Here is a 4,116-nt window from a genome sequence, read left to right as displayed (position 1 = left end):
GAGAAAAAACTATTCCATTTGGATGGAGACATTAAAGATGGGCTGATTGTATTGTGAGGATGTTGGTTCAACCCCATACCAGGTGCAACTCTGCATGCAGATGGATAACATCCCTGTACACTATATGAGCTGGATAATGACTGTTGTTAGCAAAATCTTTCAATTTGTATGACATCTTGGACTACCCTGGGAAGGACTGCGCCCGCTGACGTATGGTGCTGCATATGATCTGAACCTCCCCCTCACCCCTCCCCCCTGTAAAAAAAAGAAGATGTGATGAGTAGCAAACCAAGGAATCTCCACTTGGTGAAAGCTGTTTAGGCTTCTCATATTTTGCTGTGCAGTAGTGATGCTCTATCAAGGCTGTTTATTGTGAAACATGTCTTCTGAAGAGATCTGTCTGATTCATCAGATGCAACTTGAAGCTCTCAGAAGGGTCGTTCCTGTAAAGACTTTGGCCAAGACTTACAGAAGGTCATTGGTTATTATTTCTGCCTCTTCACCGAGGAGGGCGTTGTGGTCAAGTGGTTAGGCAGTGGACTTGTGATCTAAGGATTAAAGGTTTTGAGCCCTGGCCAGATCATTGCGTTTTGTCCTTGTGCAGGGCACTTTATCTCCATTGCCTATCTTCACCCAGGTGAATAAATGGGGACTTGCGAGGTGACTTGTAAATATAGTTGCGTGCGCCGGTTTAGTTACCAATGACCAGGGTTAAGTACAGCGCGGCGGGACTTTATTGTAAGTTGCGCTATATAAGAACTGGGAATTATTAATATTATTGATTCGTTCGAAATTGAATGTACCTTGATCCAGCACATTAACTCAGTTATTTTGCCTTGTCTCTTCATTTGGCTTCCTGAAGGTAATCTCACTAGAACAGATGATTAGAGAAGATGCATGAGGTGGGGGAGGTGGTTGTGGAGAGGGGGGGGGGTGGTGCTGAGAATGGAGGATGAGCAAGCAGTGAAATGGGGGGGGGGTAGTCATTATGTTGGTGATCCATGTTCTTGTCATTTCCAAGAATTTGCTAACAGGTGAAATACTTCAGGTCACCACCTGGTTAGGTCACAACAGGAACTTGTGTCTGTGGCTGCTTTGTATACAAAACCTTTAAATACTATGAGAGAGTTGTAATACTAATGCTTGAGTAAGACTAAAACTTGCAATACTATATTCTACTTATGCAGACTTGATACTTTTGAAAAGAAAGTTACCTTGCCAAAAGGATGAATTTTCTCCCATAGACTGGAGTGTCCATGTACTTCATTTCCTTTGATGGAGAACTCCAGGGGCCGAAACCAGGGAGGATTCCCACAACCCCTTCAACTCTTGAAAAATTTGGGCACCTCCAGACACAAAATGTTTAGTCAAGACCAAGCTTAAACTGAATAGTGGGCTCCACGCGTCCACTTGTCACATTTTTGTTTGCACTGCACACTGGTAGCACTTTCAATGTGTCACCCTCCCCCCCCCCCCCCCCCACCTCTCTCCTTCACCTCCCAGTTTCGATAAATCCTGGATACTCCACGGAAGTCTCCGACAAGTTACTCAACTATGAATCCACCTCCCGATTCTTATCTTTAAATTCGGTTAGGCTAAGTACGACTAAACGCAAGCTTGTGCTAATCAATTCTATTTTAGTTTTGTGTTTAGTTGAATAGGGGAGGGTGTAAGACATTAGTACCGTTTATTTATTTTTCAAAACGTCTACTCCGTAAGTGCCCTGAGTTTTGCCTCTCCGGTTGCGGCGGTGTAGTAAGTGCCTAGACCCACCAATGCTTATTAATGATATGCATACTACCCCCCCCCCCCCCCTCTCGGATTCCTGGATCTACTCCGAAGAACTAAACAACCCTGTTCCTTCCTGCGAATCGCGTCCCCAGAATAGTGGCTGGAATTCACGCTTACATCACGGCAGGAATTTAATATTGATCAGCAACTGGCGGAATCAACCACCGAGGTAGAAGGAGAATCTAGCAATATATTTATGTTGTAAGGACATTGGGGATTAATAATACATTTTGCCCCGAAAAAATAGATAAAAAAAATTGGAAACATTCAGTTCCAGTTGTGATGAGAAGGAAACAAATATCAATCGATGCATTGTAAGTTCATTTCATGAGGCGGTCGTTCAAGGGCGGCGGAACCGGGGGGGCACAGGGGGCACGTGCCCCCCACTTTTCCTCAGGTTAAAAATGTGCCCTTTTTCTACATAAAAATTGAGGTGTCTCAAGTTAGCAAGAGGCCAGGGAACCAGAATGAACACTCGGGAAGGGCATTTCCGGCCATCTGAGGGGTTTGTAAAACCAAAAATTTTCTTGTACGCTCCGCGCCAACTCATGGTGGCGCTCCGCTCAGATAGTCGTGCATACAACTTTGCAAATCCTGGCTACGCCCCGACTTTTAATGAATTTCTGTGGGTCAAACTCAAAGCTATTTCGACTGGAAAAAATTTGTTAAGATATTAACAAGAAATAAACTATAATTCGGAAGATTCCTACATTAGCAACTAGCATGATTTCACCTCATTTTGTCCCAAAAGAAAACTTGTTCCTTGTTTCCCAATTTGCACATTGGACATTGCAGTGCTAGTATGCATATTTTCCTTGAAAGGGGGGGGGGGGGGAGGGGGCGTTTGGAGAGATGTGTATACGCAAATAAGATAATACAATAGGAGTTATAAAGGGTACTAAATATAAGGCTGCATCAGTCCAATCGAATTTCTGCAAAGTGCCCTTTGATGTCGGTGCCCCCCCAGATTAAAAGTGCTTCCGCCGCCCTTGCGGTCGTTGCAATATTAGTGATATAATCGAAAAGTTTTACATGCAACAAATGAGTACACTCGATATAAACGACCCTATTCTTAGTTCTTCCCTTCCAGTTTACAAAGTAAAGATACCTATATGCACGTTACAGCAATATACAAAGGCTTAATAGTGTTTCATCCCGTGAAAAAATATAGAACTACAAGTAAGTTTCCGATCTTACATTTTAGTGTACAAAGATCGAATACTCTACAGTGTAAGAGCTGATAGGGAGGGTAAAGTCAGTGGCGTAGCAAGGAGCAACCTGGCCCGATACAGCAATACAAAGGGTCCCCAAAGGAGTCCACAATCACCCAAGTCCAACCATGGTGTGAGTCTCCAGACGGCCAGATATGGCATTCTTAGGTGTTCTCTGTTGGGAAAAGAGCATCGTTTGAATTCCAATTTGGCTGGTATCGGGAGAAGACTTCAAAGCTGTCTTGAACAGATACACAAACGTGTCAAATATATCAGCTTTCAAGGATAAATCAACAAGACGATTAAGAAAGAGCAGTACAGTTTTTAGATGACTTTTGACAGACACAGATATACTATGATCCATTCCAGGAAAGGATCGAGGGGTTTAGCCAGTCTACATAAGTTCCATTCAATCAACAATCAAACTTGAGTTAGTGAAAAGTATATTAAGATGGGGTTTACAACTATATAACAAAGTGAAGAATAATGTTCCTACCTTTTATAAGTGTGTAATATAATGTCACCGACCAGAGTATTTTCTTGATAGTTATCTTGAAGAGATGATACGCAACGTAAAAGGATTAATTTAACAATGTTATCGATTGGTTATTTAAGGTTATTCAATGATAACTTTTGAACCCATCAGCTACAAAGCTGTGTTGTCGTATTTACATTAATGATATTTTTTGAATGATTCTCTGATATTTGTGTATCAAATGTGTGGACTTCATCATAATATATGCGTGCATGTCCTTGTTGGATAGGCTAAAAGTTGGAGCCCTACTTGATTCAAGACCAAAACAGTAGGGTGAAGGCAGTTGTGTTGTTATTAACAGGCGCTTATCCAGGGGGGGGGGCGTTGGGGCGTGCGCCCCCGGGTAAGAAAATGAGGAGAAAAAAAAGAGAAGAAAAAAGGAAAAAGAGAGGGGAATAAAAGAGGAGGAAGGAGAGGAAGGAAGGGGAAAGAAAAAGAAAGAAGAGAGAAAAAAGGAGAAAAGGAGGGAGTAGAAGATAAACGCAAAGACACCGGTAAGAGAAAGAGGAACAGTCATAAATACAACGCTGATCCCTATTATATACACAGGGTAGCCAGTGATGGATCGAGGATTTCGAA

This window comes from Apostichopus japonicus, chromosome 5, assembly GCF_037975245.1.
Source record: "Apostichopus japonicus isolate 1M-3 chromosome 5, ASM3797524v1, whole genome shotgun sequence".
NCBI lineage: Eukaryota > Metazoa > Echinodermata > Holothuroidea > Aspidochirotida > Stichopodidae > Apostichopus > Apostichopus japonicus.
This window is presented reverse-complemented; position numbering follows the sequence as displayed.